The sequence below is a fragment of the Citrus sinensis genome, chromosome 2, assembly GCF_022201045.2.
Source record: "Citrus sinensis cultivar Valencia sweet orange chromosome 2, DVS_A1.0, whole genome shotgun sequence".
Classification (NCBI taxonomy): Eukaryota; Viridiplantae; Streptophyta; class Magnoliopsida; order Sapindales; family Rutaceae; genus Citrus; species Citrus sinensis.
The window spans coordinates 21,931,222-21,942,791 of NC_068557.1; the positions used below are offsets into that span (position 1 = coordinate 21,931,222).

The 11,570-nt window shown below is 34.5% G+C and overlaps 1 pseudogene; it reads left to right on the forward strand.

Annotated features, from left to right (window-relative positions):
* Nucleotides 1–2,754: 2,754 nt before the first annotated feature.
* On the forward strand, nucleotides 2,755–10,799 carry LOC102623601 (pre-mRNA-splicing factor ATP-dependent RNA helicase DEAH1-like; annotated as a pseudogene).
* The last annotated feature ends 771 nt before the right edge of the window (nucleotides 10,800–11,570 follow it).

Consider the following 11,570-nt stretch of genomic DNA (forward strand, 5'->3'; position numbering starts at 1 on the left):
CATTTAGTAAATTTTGTTTATTTTTCAATCATATTTAACGTCAATTTACACATAAATTCCTATCTAATCATATGGTACATGAGATAGTATTAATATAACCCAATCTAAATTAATTATGAACTACATCAAACACAAGTTAATATTTAAATATAATTATATCTTATCTCATCTCAAATTATTATATCACATCCTATCATATCCTATCCTACGCATGGGCGGACCCAATTAAGGCCCAAGAGGAGCTTCAGCCCCCCAGGGCCATTAATTTTTTTTTAAAATATACTCCAAGTCCCTTCTGAAAAAATTATATAAATAAAATTTAGACATATTTTTATATATTAAAAGCCTTGTAGTTCAACGGTAAGAGTATTATTTGATGATTTTAAAATTTTGGTTCAAATCCCAATAGCCACATTATTTTATTTTTTTAAATATTTTGTGTAAACTACTTCGAAAAATGATATTTTCACGTATTTAAATAAATAATTTATTACTATTATTATTTAAAATTTAAAATAAAATAATAAAATTTGAGTTTATAAGACTTAAAATATATTTAAGTGGATATTAAAAAAATCTAAGTTAAATAAAAAATTTTGAACTAAACCCCCCCTCATTTTAATTTCTGAGTCTGCCACTGATCCTACGTACTAAATGCATCTTTATTGTATTAACATTACATAACATGACATCATAGTTCACAAGCAGTCCAACTTTGGTACCTGAGATACTAAAACCAAAAGAAATAACGTCAAAATCCATGCTAATCAAATTAAAATATATATCTATGGAATTCGTTCGTCAAATTGTGCATGCCTAGTTAATTATGCTTTGTCATTCGGTAGGTTATTGAGACCAGTTGTGGTTACATTTATTAACGTGGTACCCACCAAATTTTAAATAAAAAACAAATGTGAGGACGGGCCTCATTGATTGCTCTGCCAACTAGCAAAGCATCAAAAAAAAAAAAACTTGTTTGGAGTAATGAGTAATCCCATCAACTCAATAATGGACTGTATAATGGTATAATGGATAGTCTAACGGTGTCTTATCATGTGGTAGAGTATGAGTCTCATTGTAGGTTCCATACTAATATTTTAATAACAAATTTAGTTGGTTTCATTGTAGAACCTACTACTGATCTCATAGGCTCTCACATGGCAGAACAATATTGAGCTGTCTCGCTGCCTCACTAAAGTAGTGAGATAGTCCTACACAAATTCTTCTCACGAAGCATGATTATCTAGGCATACCACCTACCATGCTGAGATGGTATATGCACGACATGCATAATTTTTTATCAATAAGAGGAACTGGTCTGCAACAAGCCAACAGATACAATTGTTTTCTTTGCTTTTTTTTCCCCACTTTTTTCAATAAAATTCTTCAACCCAGCGTCATTCCTTGTAAGTACTCTAACATAAATCTCTCTTCATTCTTATAAGTTGAATTATACCCACTCTCGTTTTTCAAATTATTGGAGAACATATAAAAATATCCCCTAATCAAGGGATATAGTGAACTTGCGTACACATAACCCGCATGATAATAATTAGTAACATATGTAGACCAAGTATGTTCTTATTCTGGTCACTATGACTTCCAAAGTCTTCAGGAGTAATCAACTACACGGCCTTTCACAAGGAATGTTAATTCTATTGTATCTTCTGGGAAAAGTCGCTATAAAATTTTTAATAAAATTTAACTGCAAATTAAGCTACATAGAATTGTTAATTTGACAACTAATGATTATTCTTCTCCTAATATATACTTGGTACATAACTGTCAATTCCACTCCACGGCATCCACGAATTAATCAAAACCACAATACCTCAATCCTAAATCTAATTTAAAGCTAACTCTCAAGAATTATATAATATTGAATTATATGTTGAAAAATTGATTGTGAAGTAAACACGCAACTAAAGTAAAATTGAGAAATAATGAGACAACAGAATCACATAGGGACACTAAAATTTACGTGGTTTGACTTTTAACTTATATTCATGGGTGAAGACAAAATGAAAATATTTCACTAATAAAATGAGGATTACAAGGATTATATTATTTTAACTCACTACCCAGAACCCCAATACACTCAATCTCTCACTCACTAGTCATTCAACTCTCACTATTCTTTTCTCTTCTCAAAATAGAATTGAAGAAGAAAAGAATAACTGGATGCAGAGGAGGGAAATGAAGCCCTCTGTTTATAGCTTTAGTTCCTTCTCTTTTTTCAATTAAAATAATAATTTTTTTTTTTCTCTTTCCTTTGCGGTGCGGCGCCAGTCTTCTATGTGAGCGGTGCTCGCCGCTCACTTTTTTGACATTATATAATATTTCAAAATCTGATGAATCTTCTTGGAAATTAATACCCTTGCACAATCTATCGTACGTGATTATATCTGTATGATATGATATCGATGGATATACGTTAAGTAAACAAAACAAAAACATTGACTATAATAAGCTGCGATATTGCTAAAATATTTGATGTTAAACAAGTCGCGAAGATAGAAAGAAGCTTCAAGCTAATTCATATAAATATAATATATTTTCCTAGGACGGCATCAAATTAATAAGTACATGCAGTACTTATCAGGCCTATAAATTGAAGTTGTTCAATATTTTTAACTTAAGGAAAAAAGGAAAATGGAACAATTAGTAGTAAATTTACAGAACGAAAGTTTCAACAGTTTTTTTGGTGGCGCAGTGCTACTTTGCCAAGTTTTGATAGCAATTTCAATCCTATCAATGATAGCTTTTGCATGTGTGGATCCTCCTCCTCCTCAAGGAGAAGAAGAAAATAAGAATGAGGAAAAGGAAAAACGCCAAGTTGAGATTGACATGGGAGCGGCCGGAGAGGCGGTAGGTTGTTGCGGCTGTGGAGGAGGTGGCAGCGATGGCGGTGGCTGTGGTGGTTGCGGAGGTGATTGAAGACCCACCATCCACCCAACCTTGCATGGCTTCCTTTCTACTTATATATAAATTCTGATTCATATTCTAGGAGCTCATTAGCTAGAAAATGTACGTGGATGATTGATGAATGATTGGTACGTGTACTATGCCTAAAGATTCTGGTTTTGTGCTTAATTTCCACTATAGAAACTTTGATAGATTATAACGTGTGCTGTAATTATTTATCTTAATAAATATTCTCGCTTTGAATTAAACTTTATCATTCAAATGAAGCACTTCCTGTCCAACCCTCAAGATTCTTATTCTTTTATTTATTTATTTATTTTTCATTGTCCTTCAAGTTAAATTGTAAACCAAAAAAGAACATTTTGAAATGTAAATGTGACTTTTTTTATTATATTTAATTTTATATCAACGTATATGTTAAAATGTCATATTTACTCATAAAAATCATTCTTTCTTCATTATGTTGGCAGATGATTTTTGAGAGCAATTTTAATTCATTTTTGTTGGAGGGGTGGCAATCCAGATTAGAATTCGTTTATTCGATTCTATTTTATGTGAATTAAATGGGTTTGAATTTGAAAAAATTAATTCGTTTAATAAATTGGTGAATTTGCAAATTAAACGAATCGAATCAAGGCTTGAGGATATTGATTCGCTTATTCGTTTAGAATTCATTTAATAAATGAGTCATAAATGAATCAAATATGACACATGAGTTTGAATTTCATTTTTTATTTGTTTAATTAAATTACTTATTTATCCTTAAATATGTATGAAAGAATTTTATATTTGAAGGCTAATATAGTAATTATAAATGATAATAAATTTGTATTTTGCAAGATGTTAAATTTGTGGTCTTTTTATATTTTATTTTGCTTAATTTTTGTTTCTTAATTATATTTTTGTAAACGAATTCAGATTCAACTCAATTCGTTATAATATAAATAAATAGTAAACGAATCTAGATTCGATTCATTTATTAATTCTACTAAGCGAATTAAATAAAATTAACTAAATATTCGTTTAATAAGTGAATCGAATCCAAATTAACAGAATTTTTACCCAATTTGTTTATGGTTCGATTCGAATTTGATTTTTTATTTGTTTTGCAGCCCCTATAATGAAGATTTACTGGTTTTGACTTGTTTTTGCATGATCTTTTTTTAATTTAGCTTTTGATGATTGCTTTTTATTGGACCTTACTTAACATGTATTTAAGAAGTAAGGTTCATTTTGTCCAATCTTATTCGTTGTACTCTCTTTCTTTTATTTAATAAAGGCTTGCTCGTTTTGCCATGGTTTACCGAATACCAAAATATTCTTTTTTCATTAACCTTTTAACAAAATTGGCAAAATAAGATATTAAAATTTATAAATAACCCAAGTGGCGAAAAAATTATGCGACCAAATATTAAGTGTTATTCCCCTTTGAAAACACCTGTAGTAAGTGCAAAAATTGATAACTAATTACTTTTCGGTAAGCTTGGGAGTGTTTGGACATCATTTTTTAGCACTAATATGTATGTTATAATAAAAAAATATACTGCAGGCAAGTATCCTAGATCAAGCCTATTATAATACAATTCAGATTTCATCCTCTTCTTTTCCTACATCCATCATCTTATAATGGATAATTCAAAATGCCATCTATTCAGCTGAAACGTTACATATATATTAACATTTTTTTAGTGGTTTTACCTCTAATAGTTATCTAGGCTACTGATAATCGGATGTAAATGAAAACTTCAAGAGTACACAAGCTTTGAATGCAAATTAACAATTCTTCAGGGATTTGATTGGATTACATAGCCTAGCCAGCCCTTTAATAAGTCCGCCCGTCATTGTCATTTGTCAATGACATGCTTATAAAGTGAAACACAGAAATTTTTCGAAGCCAAACATGTGAAGTCAAAATTAATATTCCAAATGATCGATGCTGGTGCCTGGTACGTACGTGCAGTGCCATAATAATTTTATTTTCACAGCAACGTTGTATTAAAGCTACAACACCTAAGCCTCAAAACATTATTCTAAATTTTTAATTTCATATAAAATATTTATAGGTGAATATATCACATTATAAATAAGAGATGAATGTTCTAGGAAAAGCCGTTACAAAAACTTTCATGGCTAAGGTCTCGATATATTTTAAACAGAAAACTTTGATTAGAAGCTAACATTTTGTATGCGATCAAGATACTATATATTAAACATTTTTAATAAACCGCGAAGATACGATGAAGTTTAGAATAAAATTATAAAAATATAAATTATAAATATAGTTTCCTAGGACGGCATCAAGGAATATACCCATGAAATACAGTACTTGTTATAAGGTCCATAAATTGAAGTTTTTGCTTCAATTCTTTTGCCCTAAGGAGATAAAAAAGAATGGAGCCATTAGCAGTAGCTTTACGAAACTATGAGAGTTCAAAAACCTTCTTTGGTGGCATTATGCTACTTTTTCAAATTGTGATTGCATTTTCAATCCTATCAATGATTGTGTTTGCATGTGTGGATTCCCCGCCTGTGGAAGAAGAAAAGAAAGACGAAGAAAAAGGTCAAATTGGAATTGACCCTGAAGGGGCCGGAGAGCTGGTCGGAGAGATGGTGGGTTGTTGTCTCAGTTGCTGAGGGTGACGGTGACGATAGTGGCTGCGGTGGTTGCCGGGTGATTGAGATCGGTACCCGGTGGATACCATTTAATCTGTCTACTTAATTATGTGTTGTTCATATTTTGTGCATATGTACTACAACTACATTTCTGTTTCTATGTTTTTCACAATTGAGGTTTCGTTAAGAAATGTGTGGAGTTGTCTGGTGATCGAAAATTGTCCTTTACATGAGCTTTCACCCGGAGATAGAACTAAATAACCTTCAATATCTATAGTTTCGTTAATAGCCCTAATTTTGATTTAACTTTCGTTTTATTTTTCTTGCATAAAAATTACATCAGACATTACTGAATGAGACTAATAATACACATGTTTGGGTTGGATTTTTCTGGTAATGTTTGAAAATATGTCGACCCTAATATACTCAGAACTCATTAGTGTCGAACTGCCTCGTAAGTACAACCTAGAGCCTATGTTGGCGACCTGGTTTACAAATACGACCTGAGATTTATGTGAATGACATGGTTTACAAATACAACTTTGAACCTACATGAGCGACAGGAAAATTCACCAGTCCCACTTGGAAATAAAGAAATCCGACCTCAAAATTTATTTGTCCAACCCGGGAATTAGCTTGACATGAAAAGTTATTGGTTAAAATAACGTGGCCTAATTTTTAGGGAAGTTGTATGCCACGATTTTTTATACCGTCTCCAATTATTAACCACTCGCAACTGCTGAAGAAGGTGGGCTAAAGTTAAGGTGGTAACCACCCACGACCAAGGGCTATTTAAGCTGAAGAGGGCAACAGAGAAAGGGGTTAGCAAAATCAACCAAAAATTCTACAAGTGACCTATCTAAAAGCCTTAACATTCCTTATAAGATTTTTAGTTCCTCTATCGGAAAATTCCTTTATTTTAACTCATTCACAATTCTTCCCTCTCATTTCTATCTCTTTATACACAATTTCTAACTTAAGCATCGGGGGGTCTACGCCGGAACCCCACCGGCGTATCCTAACCATGTTTTCTGGTTGGCAGGTACATAAAATTGCGGTCATATTGGCGTTTGAGCTTGAATTCGCGTTGTAATTCCCCAAAAGAAACAAATTCAGCTATTGAGATCGTTTTTCGGCATCAACAACACATAACACAAATTAAGGCAAATATTAAAAGTTGACAACTTTCTGCTTTGGCTTGAGAGCAATAGTTTTCAAGACTGTTAAAAATAATTTTACAATGCATGATTTGCAATCGATCTTTAGATGAAATCGGACGAAATATTGCTGCTCATCATGATTAATTATATACTTTGGAAATATCAATCATTAGAAACCTTGACTTCATCTGTCCTAAACTTTATGGGATAACACAGATAAAACAAATACTAGAGCTTCATGATATTAGTTTTCTTCCCGATATTGTCGTCGTGCCACTAGCGACCATATATATAAATAGTTTATGAGTACGTTTGCTTTTTTAACCTCTCTTTACTCTATACTACGTATATAGATCCCAGGAAGATACTCAGAAAGAATGAGCACTTACTTTATATTTATAATAATATGATACGAAGCCAAAGGGAAAAAGAAAATTCAGTATATTCGATAGGAATATGTATGACATGTCGTTTTTGTGTGAATGCACGGCATGTCGTTAGAATGGTAAAAGGCGCGTAAGACAACAGAAGCTGTCATCTCCGATTTTCGTGTTGTTTAAGGATTAGGGTTCCTTTTGGGTTTTGGATTATAAGCCTATATAAAGGGTGTTTCTGTGCGATCTTTGTGTGACAATTACAAACGGTAGAGTGAGAGAGTTAGAGAGACAGAATTACAGATAATCTCAGTGCTCTACTCTCTAATACATGTACGTCTTCTATTTGCTTATGTTTACTTGTTTCCAGTTTGATTTTCTGCAATAATTTCTGAACGTCCGATGTCAATGGATAGTGAGGATAATCTGAAGACGTGGGTATCCGATAAGTTAATATCACTGCTCGGATATTCTCAGCCCGCCGTCGTCCAATATGTTATTGGACTATCCAAGCAAGCATTGTCCTCGGCTGACTTGGAAACCAAGCTTCAGGAATTTGAATTTTCTTCAACAACTGAAACACGTGCATTTGCTCAAGAAATTTTTGCTAGAGTTCCCCGTAAAGAATCTGGTTCAAATCTTTATCAGAAACAGGAAACTGGAGCTGCTCTTTTGGTGAAGAATCAAAGACTAACACTATTTTGGACGCCGCTCATTATGATGCTGATGACGATGTTATCAGGATCACTGCTAGTACTAATAAGAAACGGTTTAGAAAGAGGATAGGAAGTGAAGATGATGATGATGAGGGGATTGCAAGTGTGGAAGAAGAGAGACGAGTGGTTAGGAGACGGATTCCCCGAGAGGAGGAGGATGATGGTTCGGATTCAGAGGAAGAAAGATTGCGGGATCAAAGAGGAAAGGAGGAATTAGAACGACGTATCAGAGAACGCGATGTCGCAGCAACACGGAAATTAACAGGGCCCAAGTTGACGTGGAAAGAGGAATATGACGCAATTCAGAGATCAAGAAAAGATGATGGAATTGAAAATTTAAGAGAAGTTTCGAGACAAAAATACTTGCCAAAAAGGGCGCAAAAGAAACTGGAGGAAATCAAAGATCGTATAAAGGATAAGGAAAACCTGTTTGAAGGTCAGAAGCTTACTGGCGCAGAGCTTTGTGAATTGGATTACGAGAAGAAAATATTAGACCTGGTTGGTCAGGAGGGTTTGCAGCGCTGTAGTCACGAGAGTGATGTGGACAAAATGAACCCATTTGATTGCCTGGGAGAAACAACAAAGGACAAAGGCAGACTTGAAATACGGTTCAAAAAATAAAAAGCAGCAATCTGATGATTATCAATATGTGTTTGAGATTGAGGACAAGATTGTTGACTTTTTTAGGGAATCTGTGTTTGATGGTGCAATTTTGATGAGTTTGACAGCGAGTTACCTGACAAGTCCGCGGTAAAATCAGCCTTAGAGATGCTTCAGGAGGAGAGAAAAACTTTACCTATCTATCCATTTCGGGAGGAACTGCTTCAAGCTGTTAGTGAATATCCGGTCCTTGTTATAGTCGGAGAAACAGGTTCTGGGAAGACTACACAGATACCCCAATATCTTTATGAGGCTGGTTACACCGAGCAGGGAAAGATTGGATGCACTCAGCTGCGGCGGGTTGCCGCCATGAGTGTTGCTGCTCGAGTTTCTCAGGAAATGGGTGTCAAGCTTGGGCATATTCCATTCGTTTCGAAGATTGTACTTCAGATAAGACTGTTTTGAAGTACATGACGGATGGTATGCTATTGCGAGAGATTGTAATTGAACCAAGTCTAGAGAGCTACAGCGTGTTGATAGTGGACGAGGCTCATGAAAGAACCTTGTCAACTGATATTTTGTTTGGACTACTAAAGGATTTAATCAACTACCGACCAGATCTCAAGTTGCTTATCTCAAGTGCAACACTTGATGCAGAGAAGTTCAGCGATTACTTTGGTTCAGCAGCAATTTTCAAAATTCCAGGGAGGAGATATCCTGTTGAACTTTTTTATGCGAAAGTGCCAGAAGCTGATTATATAGAAGCAGCTATTGTCACCGCGCTACAGATCCATGTAAATGAGCCTATTGGAGATATTCTGGTCTTCCTCACTGGTCAGGATGAAATTGAAACAGCGGAGGAGATTTTGAAGCAGAGGACGAGAGGCTTGGGAACCAAAATAGCTGAATTGATTATCTGCCCCATTTATGCAAACCTACCAACTGAGCTTCAAGCAAAAATATTTGAACCTACACCAGAGGGGGCTCGGAAAGTTGTTCTTGCGACAAATATTGCTGAAACTTCATTGACAATAGATGGAATTAAGTATGTTATTGATCCAGGTTTTGCCAAGGTGAAATCATATAATCCAAAGACCGGAATGGAGTCATTGTTAGTAAACCCCATCTCTAAAGCTTCAGCCAATCAACGTACAGGTCGAACCAATCTGCACAATTATCACAATCAACGTACACGTATTAATTCGGTAAAATATAAAAAACAATTAGAACGATTTATGCCGGTCCACAAAATATGAGAAATAAATCTAATAATCTCCCACTTGGACGGCAGAAATCACTCCAATGATAAATGTAAAATAAAATAATATTTTAAAAACAACCGAATTAATCAATATGTGACTATAACAAAAGGTCAAATGCAAGCAATCACCCAAAACATAAATAAGTCCAAAATGTGCCATAAATATCAAGTCATATGTGCACCAACAGGATGCTCCACATAACAAGATACCTATAAACACGTGACTATGTAGTAGTATACAAGTATAATTATGGAAATAACATGACAATGTGATCAACATGCTCATTTTCACAAAGTCCACATGTCTAGCAAAATGAGACGAAAACAATATGTCTCCTAGACCATCGCTTCTTTATAGCCATAATGAGACCAGCAAAATGTCTTGAGAAGCGAGCTTCCCTTTTAATTATAATGAGACTAATACCAAGATGTATCAAGGAAGTCGTGCTTGCTTATAATTATAATGAGACTAAATCAAAATGTCTCAAGAAATCACACTGAAGCTAAGCCATAATGTTTCAGTCTGTAGTGTCCATATTGAGACTGAACAAAATGTCTCGGACCATAATATCCTCATTATATACATAATGCCATACGCAACCAAATGTGTACACAATATATGGCATATCAATATCACATAACAACATGCATGCATGATAACAAAATGAGTAATACATAATCTCATCTAAGTTGCAACTCATAATACAAACCAGAACTCCCACTGACTCAGCGTATATAAGTGGATTCTAATAATCCCATATGCGTCACATGCTCCCTAAATACTTTTGGAGCTAAAGCTTTAGTAAGTGGATCAGTTAACATGAGTTCTGTAAGGATATACTCTACTGATACACAAGATAGAGCAATTTTCTCTCTCACAAATAAGTATTTAATATCAATGTGCTTGGAACGTGAGGAACTCCCTGTATTGTTAGAAAAAGAAACAGCCGCAGAATTATCATAGTATATTTTTAATGGCCTCGGTACGGCCAATATGCAATCTAGCCTTGTGATAAAATTCTGCATCCATAAAACTTGACGTGTAGCCTCAAAACATGCTATATATTCTGCTTCCATTGTTGAAGAAGCTATGAGTGTTTGCTTGGCACTTTTCCATGATATAGCTCCTCATGCCATTATAGAGATGTAACTAGATGTGGATTTCTTGTCTTCCAAGCACCCTGCGAAATCAGCATCAGAATATCCAACTATATTCAAATAGTCAGATTGCTGATATGTCAATACAAAATCTTTAGTGGCTTACAAATATCTAAGTACTTTCTTTGCAGCCTTCCAAGTACTCCCACTGGAAAAGTAATATCAGGGCGAGTACAGACTTGAGCATACATCAAGCTACCCACAACTGATGAATACGGGACTGTTTGCATTCTAGCTTTGTCTACATCATTATCGGGACATTGAGACTTGGAAATTTTGTCACTTTTTGAAATTGGAGCTTTCCCAGGAGCACAAGACTGCAAATTGAACCTTTTCAAAATACGATCAATGTAAGTCTTTTGAGACAATCCTAGAACTCCTCTAGATCTGTCACGAAGAATCTCTATCCCTAATACATAATGGGCTTCACCAAGATCCTTCATATCAAAACTGTATCACAACATTTGTTTTGTCTCAAGTAAAAAATTAGTGTCATTAGCAACGCGCAAGATATCATCCACATAAAGCACCAAAATGATATACTTGCTCCCACTGACTCTCAAGTATATACACTGATCAACAACATTCTCCTGGAACCCATAAGTGGTGACAATATCGTGAAATTTCAAATATCACTGTCTGGATGCCTGTTTAAGTCCATAAATGGACCTTTTAAGTTTACACACCATGTTTTCTTTACCAGTCTCAACAAAACCATCAGGTTGCACCATGTACACATCTTCCGACAAGCTTCCATTGAGAA